The sequence below is a fragment of the Solea senegalensis genome, unplaced genomic scaffold, assembly GCF_019176455.1.
Source record: "Solea senegalensis isolate Sse05_10M unplaced genomic scaffold, IFAPA_SoseM_1 scf7180000017096, whole genome shotgun sequence".
NCBI lineage: Eukaryota > Metazoa > Chordata > Actinopteri > Pleuronectiformes > Soleidae > Solea > Solea senegalensis.
In genome coordinates, this window is record NW_025322236.1 from 1 (window position 1) to 9,827 (window position 9,827).

The window sequence follows — 9,827 nt, forward strand, 5'->3', positions numbered from 1 at the left end:
GTCTCCCATGGAGGCGTGGGTTCGAATCCCACTTCTGACAGGATAACTTTTGGGGCAGCCGGACTTTGCCTCATAACAGAACAGTTGGGCGTTCAAATCCCTAGACACGTCAACTACTTGCCCCCATTCACAGCCATTGCTCCCTTGGTGTACTCAGGTGGTGCCCACTGCTCCTTGGAATCCCTGCATTCGGCGTGCGTGCGCAAATTAAACGACTCTTTAAGCATGCGAGATTCCAGCTTGGTCACATTCACTACACTTGGCAAAGACTTGACTGGTTTCATGGTTGAAACAGTGCTGTGTGAAAGGCCTTTCTGCAAGAATCGTAGCGCAAGTCCAAGGAAACAGGGAACTCCCACATCTCAAACGTTACATCTCAAACGTTATAATTGGACCACACCTGCAGAGGGCTCGTCCGGGATTTGAACCCGGGACCTCTCGCACCCAAAGCGAGAATCATACCCCTAGACCAACGAGCCTCTATAGAGGGGAAATATTCTATGTAGGTGTCGTGTTACAGATTTTATGTGAGAAATACTCATCAAGAATGGGTCACAGAGCTTTTGAGTCTACATCTGCAAACCCGCAATTCCACCTCACTCACAAAGGACTTACATTGATGAGGCTTTATGCTTGCAATAGTTCAGTGGATGTTTTGTGTGGGATTTTGAATGTGGGACCTCTTTCAGCCAGAGAATAAGACCAACAAAATGTACTCATTTCTCCAGGGAAGCATGTCTGCTAAGGCCTAAGATTACGATAAGATAACATGTTTTAGGATTCCTTTTCTTTGTATAAAGGTGAGTCAAGTAGGTCTCTCCTTCCAATCTCTTTATTTCTCAATAGTCTTCACTTTCATTCAAGATCCCTATTGATCATGGTTGACAGGTTCATAGAGTTTGCCACTTTAAATGTGCAATACCACCACAGTCACAAACAACTCGCATTAGTAAGGACGGAATTTGTAGTTGAGATAGGGCTCGACTGTGTGAGTCATTCAGTACATTTGGCAAGGACAAACTTCATGGTTGAAACACTCTGAGATTTCAACCCAGGACCTTCGACTGCTATTGCAAAGCCAACAGAGCAGAAGTTGCAGGTAAGCGTGACGTCCTGACAGAAGAACGGGGGCTGTATAGGGCTCGTCCGGGATTTGAACCCGGGACCTCTCGCACCCTAAGCGAGAATCATACCCCTAGACCAACGAGCCACGAACCTTGCGCCATTTTCTATGTAGGTGTCCTGTTACAGATTGTATGTGAGAACTATTACAATATCACCAGATTAAGTTAAAAAGACAAGGGAAATTGGGAAAAGATACTGTTGGACTATGTTTTATGTTCTGTCTGTGAAGGTTCTTAGACATCCAGATCATTGTCAGGAGTTTGCTGTGGACAACAAGACTTGCTGGAGTTAGGTTGAAGATGTTTTAACGCTCATCCACGAGGCTTCTTCACTTCTGACTGTCTTGTGGATAAAAAAAAGAAATCCAGGTATTTAGCCTCTGTAAGCTGGATACATGTAAAGAAAACGTGCATTGGATGTGTTTGCTCACTGGTGTGTGTGCGCAAATTAAACTACTAAACTCCACCCTCTTCAAACTTGCGTTACCACGGCTGTTAGATTTGGCAAGGACAAACTTCATGGTTGAAACATTGCTGTGTGAAAGGCTTTTCTGGATTTGAACCCAGGACCTTTCACGGCCATTGCATTCATTTTCTTTTTATCAAGTGGTCTTGCTTGAGGTAAGTTGAAGATATTTCACCTCTCATCCAAGCGCTAATGTGTGTTGGAGTTCACCTTTGTTTGTCAGTACCCCTAATGGACCAACGAGCCTCTATAGAGGGGAAATATTCTATGTAGGTGTCGTGTTACAGATTTTATGTGAGAAATACTCATCAAGAATGGGTCACAGAGCTTTTGAGTCTACATCTGCAAACCCGCAATTCCACCTCACTCACAAAGGACTTACATTGATGAGGCTTTATGCTTGCAATAGTTCAGTGGATGTTTTGTGTGGGATTTTGAATGTGGGACCTCTTTCAGCCAGAGAATAAGACCAACAAAATGTACTCATTTCTCCAGGGAAGCATGTCTGCTAAGGCCTAAGATTACGATAAGATAACATGTTTTAGGATTCCTTTTCTTTGTATAAAGGTGAGTCAAGTAGGTCTCTCCTTCCAATCTCTTTATTTCTCAATAGTCTTCACTTTCATTCAAAATCCCTATTGATCATGGTTGACAGGTTCATAGAGTTTGCCACTTTAAATGTGCAATACCACCACAGTCACAAACAACTCGCATTAGTAAGGACGGAATTTGTAGTTGAGATAGGGCTCGACTGTGTGAGTCATTCAGTACATTTGGCAAGGACAAACTTCATGGTTGAAACACTCTGAGATTTCAACCCAGGACCTTCGACTGCTATTGCAAAGCCAACAGAGCAGAAGTTGCAGGTAAGCGTGACGTCCTGACAGAAGAACGGGGGCTGTATAGGGCTCGTCCGGGATTTGAACCCGGGACCTCTCGCACCCTAAGCGAGAATCATACCCCTAGACCAACGAGCCACGAACCTTGCGCCATTTTCTATGTAGGTGTCCTGTTACAGATTGTATGTGAGAACTATTACAATATCACCAGATTAAGTTAAAAAGACAAGGGAAATTGGGAAAAGATACTGTTGGACTATGTTTTATGTTCTGTCTGTGAAGGTTCTTAGACATCCAGATCATTGTCAGGAGTTTGCTGTGGACAACAAGACTTGCTGGAGTTAGGTTGAAGATGTTTTAACGCTCATCCACGAGGCTTCTTCACTTCTGACTGTCTTGTGGATAAAAAAAAAAATCCAGGTATTTAGCCTCTGTAAGCTGGATACATGTAAAGAAAACGTTACATTGAACAACGCAGGTCGTTCACACTCTGACCCACTTCCGGGTAGTTAGTTTCACCTGAGTCAAGTTGGGAATGACCGTTGTTGGGGTCACCTGAGAGACACCTCACAGAATAAGTGTAAAAATCCAGCTTCTGACCAGAGTGGTATGATGTATTCTGTAACAGCCCAGACCACAATCCAGATGAAAAGTTTTATTGAGAGACGCAGGATTCTCACCCACAACTTCAGGGAAAGACTGTCACCTGAATGCAGGGCCTTCCTGACTCTATACACTTTAAAAACATTTCAACTGCACAGGTGGGTTCCCAGTGGTTCCCAGTGGTTCCCAGTGGTTCCCAGTGGTTCCCAGTGGTTCCCAGTGGTTCCCAGTGGTTCCCAGTGGTTCCAGTGGTGTAATGGTTAGCACTCTGGACTCTGAATCCAGCAATCCGAGTTCAAATCTCGGTGGAACCTGTCTTTTTGCTATTTACGCTAGCCAAATTGATGAAGAATGAAATGTGGCACAGCTTGGAAAAAGACTGCAAGTTTGTCATGTTGCTGTGATCAGCTCAGAAGTCAGAAAGCTTCCCAACAGATCCTTCTTCAGTGCCCCCTTTGGTATAATGGGGTGGGGAAGCTGACTAAAGACTGTCTGCCTCTGTTGCGCCTCACCTGCTGTACTATCTGGAGTACCATTTGGCTAGTAACAGAACAGTTGGTGGTTCAAATCCCTGGACACGTCAAGGACTGGCATACCCCATAGCAAACAACTCGCTCCCATTCACACCCATTGCTCCCTTGGCGTAGGCAGGCCCAGTGTCCTTGGCTTGCATTGGATGTGTTTGCTCACTGGTGTGTGTGCCCAAATTAAACTACTAAACTCCACCCTCTTCAAACTTGCGTTACCACGGCTGTTAGATTTGGCAAGGACAAACTTCATGGTTGAAACATTATTGTGTGAAAGGCTTTTCTGGGATTTGAACCCAGGACTTTTCACGGCCATTGCATTCATTTTCTTTTTATCAAGTGGTCTTGCTTGAGGTAAGTTGAAGATATTTCACCTCTCATCCAAGAGACCCACTCTGCTAATGTGTGTTGGAGTTCACCTTTGTTTGTCAGTGGTTTGCTTGTTGACCCCTAATGGAAAAGAGCTAAGGGCAGCATTGTAGGTGACTAATAGTTGGTGTCTTAGGCCACCTTCTCTGTTGTGTGATGGTTTTCTAGGCTAAAAAAATAAGGTTATTTCATTCCCCTTTCAAACCATATGTCCCCCTTGGCCAGAATGTGGACATTCTCGTCATCAACAGAGTATCTTTTGTTCTTCAGATGCAAATGGGCAGCCCGGTCTGGACAAGTCACAGCTACCCGCCAAGTCAGGATGGCCGAGCGGTCCAAGGCGCTGCGTTCAGGTCGCAGTCTCCCATGGAGGCGTGGGTTCGAATCCCACTTCTGACAGGATAACTTTTGGGGCAGCCGGACTTTGCCTCATAACAGAACAGTTGGGCGTTCAAATCCCTAGACACGTCAACAATTGGCCTAGCCCATAGCAAACTACTTGCCCCCATTCACAGCCATTGCTCCCTTGGTGTACTCAGGTGGTGCCCACTGCTCCTTGGATTCCCTGCATTCGGTGTGCGTGCGCAAATTAAACGACTCTTTAAGCATGCGAGATTCCAGCTTGGTCACATTCACTACACTTGGCAAAGACTTGACTGGTTTCATGGTTGAAACAGTGCTGTGTGAAAGGCCTTTCTGCAAGAATCGTAGCGCAAGTCCAAGGAAACAGGGAACTCCCACATCTCAAACGTTATAATTGGACCACACCTGCAGAGGGCTCGTCCGGGATTTGAACCCGGGACCTCTCGCACCCAAAGCGAGAATCATACCCCTAGACCAACGAGCCTCTATAGAGGGGAAATATTCTATGTAGGTGTCGTGTTACAGATTTTATGTGAGAAATACTCATCAAGAATGGGTCACAGAGCTTTTGAGTCTACATCTGCAAACCCGCAATTCCACCTCACTCACAAAGGACTTACATTGATGAGGCTTTATGCTTGCAATAGTTCAGTGGATGTTTTGTGTGGGATTTTGAATGTGGGACCTCTTTCAGCCAGAGAATAAGACCAACAAAATGTACTCATTTCTCCAGGGAAGCATGTCTGCTAAGGCCTAAGATTACGATAAGATAACATGTTTTAGGATTCCTTTTCTTTGTATAAAGGTGAGTCAAGTAGGTCTCTCCTTCCAATCTCTTTATTTCTCAATAGTCTTCACTTTCATTCAAAATCCCTATTGATCATGGTTGACAGGTTCATAGAGTTTGCCACTTTAAATGTGCAATACCACCACAGTCACAAACAACTCGCATTAGTAAGGACGGAATTTGTAGTTGAGATAGGGCTCGACTGTGTGAGTCATTCAGTACATTTGGCAAGGACAAACTTCATGGTTGAAACACTCTGAGATTTCAACCCAGGACCTTCGACTGCTATTGCAAAGCCAACAGAGCAGAAGTTGCAGGTAAGCGTGACGTCCTGACAGAAGAACGGGGGCTGTATAGGGCTCGTCCGGGATTTGAACCCGGGACCTCTCGCACCCTAAGCGAGAATCATACCCCTAGACCAACGAGCCACGAACCTTGCGCCATTTTCTATGTAGGTGTCCTGTTACAGATTGTATGTGAGAACTATTACAATATCACCAGATTAAGTTAAAAAGACAAGGGAAATTGGGAAAAGATACTGTTGGACTATGTTTTATGTTCTGTCTGTGAAGGTTCTTAGACATCCAGATCATTGTCAGGAGTTTGCTGTGGACAACAAGACTTGCTGGAGTTAGGTTGAAGATGTTTTAACGCTCATCCACGAGGCTTCTTCACTTCTGACTGTCTTGTGGATAAAAAAAAGAAATCCAGGTATTTAGCCTCTGTAAGCTGGATACATGTAAAGAAAACGTGCATTGGATGTGTTTGCTCACTGGTGTGTGTGCGCAAATTAAACTACTAAACTCCACCCTCTTCAAACTTGCGTTACCACGGCTGTTAGATTTGGCAAGGACAAACTTCATGGTTGAAACATTGCTGTGTGAAAGGCTTTTCTGGGATTTGAACCCAGGACCTTTCACGGCCATTGCATTCATTTTCTTTTTATCAAGTGGTCTTGCTTGAGGTAAGTTGAAGATATTTCACCTCTCATCCAAGAGACCCACTCTGCTAATGTGTGTTGGAGTTCACCTTTGTTTGTCAGTGGTTTGCTTGTTGACCCCTAATGGAAAAGAGCTAAGGGCAGCATTGTAGGTGACTAATAGTTGGTGTCTTAGGCCACCTTCTCTGTTGTGTGATGGTTTTCTAGGCTAAAAAAATAAGGTTATTTCATTCCCCTTTCAAACCATATGTCCCCCTTGGCCAGAATGTGGACATTCTCGTCATCAACAGAGTATCTTTTGTTCTTCAGATGCAAATGGGCAGCCCGGTCTGGACAAGTCACAGCTACCCGCCAAGTCAGGATGGCCGAGCGGTCCAAGGCGCTGCGTTCAGGTCGCAGTCTCCCATGGAGGCGTGGGTTCGAATCCCACTTCTGACAGGATAACTTTTGGGGCAGCCGGACTTTGCCTCATAACAGAACAGTTGGGCGTTCAAATCCCTAGACACGTCAACAATTGGCCTAGCCCATAGCAAACTACTTGCCCCCATTCACAGCCATTGCTCCCTTGGTGTACTCAGGTGGTGCCCACTGCTCCTTGGATTCCCTGCATTCGGTGTGCGTGCGCAAATTAAACGACTCTTTAAGCATGCGAGATTCCAGCTTGGTCACATTCACTACACTTGGCAAAGACTTGACTGGTTTCATGGTTGAAACAGTGCTGTGTGAAAGGCCTTTCTGCAAGAACCGTAGCGCAAGTCCCAGGAAACAGGGAACTCCCACATCTCAAACGTTATAATTGGACCACACCTGCAGAGGGCTCGTCCGGGATTTGAACCCGGGACCTCTCGCACCCAAAGCGAGAATCATACCCCTAGACCAACGAGCCTCTATAGAGGGGAAATATTCTATGTAGGTGTCGTGTTACAGATTTTATGTGAGAAATACTCATCAAGAATGGGTCACAGAGCTTTTGAGTCTACATCTGCAAACCCGCAATTCCACCTCACTCACAAAGGACTTACATTGATGAGGCTTTATGCTTGCAATAGTTCAGTGGATGTTTTGTGTGGGATTTTGAATGTGGGACCTCTTTCAGCCAGAGAATAAGACCAACAAAATGTACTCATTTCTCCAGGGAAGCATGTCTGCTAAGGCCTAAGATTACGATAAGATAACATGTTTTAGGATTCCTTTTCTTTGTATAAAGGTGAGTCAAGTAGGTCTCTCCTTCCAATCTCTTTATTTCTCAATAGTCTTCACTTTCATTCAAAATCCCTATTGATCATGGTTGACAGGTTCATAGAGTTTGCCACTTTAAATGTGCAATACCACCACAGTCACAAACAACTCGCATTAGTAAGGACGGAATTTGTAGTTGAGATAGGGCTCGACTGTGTGAGTCATTCAGTACATTTGGCAAGGACAAACTTCATGGTTGAAACACTCTGAGATTTCAACCCAGGACCTTCGACTGCTATTGCAAAGCCAACAGAGCAGAAGTTGCAGGTAAGCGTGACGTCCTGACAGAAGAACGGGGGCTGTATAGGGCTCGTCCGGGATTTGAACCCGGGACCTCTCGCACCCTAAGCGAGAATCATACCCCTAGACCAACGAGCCACGAACCTTGCGCCATTTTCTATGTAGGTGTCCTGTTACAGATTGTATGTGAGAACTATTACAATATCACCAGATTAAGTTAAAAAGACAAGGGAAATTGGGAAAAGATACTGTTGGACTATGTTTTATGTTCTGTCTGTGAAGGTTCTTAGACATCCAGATCATTGTCAGGAGTTTGCTGTGGACAACAAGACTTGCTGGAGTTAGGTTGAAGATGTTTTAACGCTCATCCACGAGGCTTCTTCACTTCTGACTGTCTTGTGGATAAAAAAAAGAAATCCAGGTATTTAGCCTCTGTAAGCTGGATACATGTAAAGAAAACGTGCATTGGATGTGTTTGCTCACTGGTGTGTGTGCGCAAATTAAACTACTAAACTCCACCCTCTTCAAACTTGCGTTACCACGGCTGTTAGATTTGGCAAGGACAAACTTCATGGTTGAAACATTGCTGTGTGAAAGGCTTTTCTGGGATTTGAACCCAGGACCTTTCACGGCCATTGCATTCATTTTCTTTTTATCAAGTGGTCTTGCTTGAGGTAAGTTGAAGATATTTCACCTCTCATCCAAGAGACCCACTCTGCTAATGTGTGTTGGAGTTCACCTTTGTTTGTCAGTGGTTTGCTTGTTGACCCCTAATGGAAAAGAGCTAAGGGCAGCATTGTAGGTGACTAATAGTTGGTGTCTTAGGCCACCTTCTCTGTTGTGTGATGGTTTTCTAGGCTAAAAAAATAAGGTTATTTCATTCCCCTTTCAAACCATATGTCCCCCTTGGCCAGAATGTGGACATTCTCGTCATCAACAGAGTATCTTTTGTTCTTCAGATGCAAATGGGCAGCCCGGTCTGGACAAGTCACAGCTACCCGCCAAGTCAGGATGGCCGAGCGGTCCAAGGCGCTGCGTTCAGGTCGCAGTCTCCCATGGAGGCGTGGGTTCGAATCCCACTTCTGACAGGATAACTTTTGGGGCAGCCGGACTTTGCCTCATAACAGAACAGTTGGGCGTTCAAATCCCTAGACACGTCAACAATTGGCCTAGCCCATAGCAAACTACTTGCCCCCATTCACAGCCATTGCTCCCTTGGTGTACTCAGGTGGTGCCCACTGCTCCTTGGATTCCCTGCATTCGGTGTGCGTGCGCAAATTAAACGCAAGCATGCGAGATTCCAGCTTGGTCACATTCACTACACTTGGCAAAGACTTGACTGGTTTCATGGTTGAAACAGTGCTGTGTGAAAGGCCTTTCTGCAAGAATCGTAGCGCAAGTCCCAGGAAACAGGGAACTCCCACATCTCAAACGTTATAATTGGACCACACCTGCAGAGGGCTCGTCCGGGATTTGAACCCGGGACCTCTCGCACCCAAAGCGAGAATCATACCCCTAGACCAACGAGCCTCTATAGAGGGGAAATATTCTATGTAGGTGTCGTGTTACAGATTTTATGTGAGAAATACTCATCAAGAATGGGTCACAGAGCTTTTGAGTCTACATCTGCAAACCCGCAATTCCACCTCACTCACAAAGGACTTACATTGATGAGGCTTTATGCTTGCAATAGTTCAGTGGATGTTTTGTGTGGGATTTTGAATGTGGGACCTCTTTCAGCCAGAGAATAAGACCAACAAAATGTACTCATTTCTCCAGGGAAGCATGTCTGCTAAGGCCTAAGATTACGATAAGATAACATGTTTTAGGATTCCTTTTCTTTGTATAAAGGTGAGTCAAGTAGGTCTCTCCTTCCAATCTCTTTATTTCTCAATAGTCTTCACTTTCACTCAAAATCCCTATTGATCATGGTTGACAGGTTCATAGAGTTTGCCACTTTAAATGTGCAATACCACCACAGTCACAAACAACTCGCATTAGTAAGGACGGAATTTGTAGTTGAGATAGGGCTCAACTGTGTGAGTCATTCAGTACATTTGGCAAGGACAAACTTCATGGTTGAAACACTCTGAGATTTCAACCCAGGACCTTCGACTGCTATTGCAAAGCCAACAGAGCAGAAGTTGCAGGTAAGCGTGACGTCCTGACAGAAGAACGGGGGCTGTATAGGGCTCGTCCGGGATTTGAACCCGGGACCTCTCGCACCCTAAGCGAGAATCATACCCCTAGCCCAACGAGCCACGAACCTTGCGCCATTTTCTATGTAGGTGTCCTGTTACAGATTGTATGTGAGAACTATTACAATATCA

General features: G+C 45.1%; 12 non-coding genes across 12 annotated transcripts; 4 read left to right on the forward strand and 8 right to left on the reverse strand.

Annotated features, from left to right (window-relative positions):
- Positions 1–407: 407 nt before the first annotated feature.
- trnap-ugg lies at positions 408–479 on the reverse strand. Its single transcript has one exon. It is a non-coding gene; the product is annotated as a tRNA-Pro (tRNA).
- A 659-nt stretch (positions 480–1,138) lies between these two features.
- On the reverse strand, positions 1,139–1,210 carry trnap-agg. The gene has a single exon. It is a non-coding gene; the product is annotated as a tRNA-Pro (tRNA).
- Positions 1,211–2,495: 1,285 nt separating this feature from the next.
- Positions 2,496–2,567, reverse strand: trnap-agg. Its single transcript has one exon. It is a non-coding gene; the product is annotated as a tRNA-Pro (tRNA).
- Positions 2,568–3,273: 706 nt separating this feature from the next.
- trnaq-cug lies at positions 3,274–3,346 on the forward strand. The gene has a single exon. It is a non-coding gene; the product is annotated as a tRNA-Gln (tRNA).
- Positions 3,347–4,244: 898 nt separating this feature from the next.
- Positions 4,245–4,327, forward strand: trnal-cag. The gene has a single exon. It is a non-coding gene; the product is annotated as a tRNA-Leu (tRNA).
- A 376-nt stretch (positions 4,328–4,703) lies between these two features.
- Positions 4,704–4,775, reverse strand: trnap-ugg. Its single transcript has one exon. It is a non-coding gene; the product is annotated as a tRNA-Pro (tRNA).
- A 659-nt stretch (positions 4,776–5,434) lies between these two features.
- On the reverse strand, positions 5,435–5,506 carry trnap-agg. The gene has a single exon. It is a non-coding gene; the product is annotated as a tRNA-Pro (tRNA).
- Positions 5,507–6,373: 867 nt separating this feature from the next.
- trnal-cag lies at positions 6,374–6,456 on the forward strand. Its single transcript has one exon. It is a non-coding gene; the product is annotated as a tRNA-Leu (tRNA).
- A 376-nt stretch (positions 6,457–6,832) lies between these two features.
- trnap-ugg lies at positions 6,833–6,904 on the reverse strand. The gene has a single exon. It is a non-coding gene; the product is annotated as a tRNA-Pro (tRNA).
- Positions 6,905–7,563: 659 nt separating this feature from the next.
- On the reverse strand, positions 7,564–7,635 carry trnap-agg. Its single transcript has one exon. It is a non-coding gene; the product is annotated as a tRNA-Pro (tRNA).
- Positions 7,636–8,502: 867 nt separating this feature from the next.
- trnal-cag lies at positions 8,503–8,585 on the forward strand. The gene has a single exon. It is a non-coding gene; the product is annotated as a tRNA-Leu (tRNA).
- A 370-nt stretch (positions 8,586–8,955) lies between these two features.
- On the reverse strand, positions 8,956–9,027 carry trnap-ugg. Its single transcript has one exon. It is a non-coding gene; the product is annotated as a tRNA-Pro (tRNA).
- Between the last annotated feature and the right edge of the window lie 800 nt (positions 9,028–9,827).